Below are 242 nucleotides of genomic sequence, written 5' to 3'. Positions count from 1 at the left end.
GGGGGGGAAGGTTTCCTACAGGGTTTCCAGGGCTCCTTTCCTTGAAGCCGATTTTTTTTTGGGGGGGGCTGTCCTCCCCCAGTTTGGTGATGCAGCAAAAGGTGCATCTGCCGCTATAGCAGCAGGGGAAAGTAGGTCATTCCTGCAGAGTTCGCCTCAAAGCCCCCTTCCACCCAGTCTGTCAACAGCCCCCCCCCCCAGCTAGTTGCCGGGTCTGTCTCCCCTTCCGCCCTGCAAGCACC

Source organism: Gekko japonicus, unplaced genomic scaffold, assembly GCF_001447785.1.
Source record: "Gekko japonicus isolate JY-2015 unplaced genomic scaffold, Gekko_japonicus_V1.1 scaffold2282, whole genome shotgun sequence".
NCBI classification, from domain to species: Eukaryota; Metazoa; Chordata; class Lepidosauria; order Squamata; family Gekkonidae; genus Gekko; species Gekko japonicus.
Note: the sequence above shows the minus strand (reverse complement) of the source record.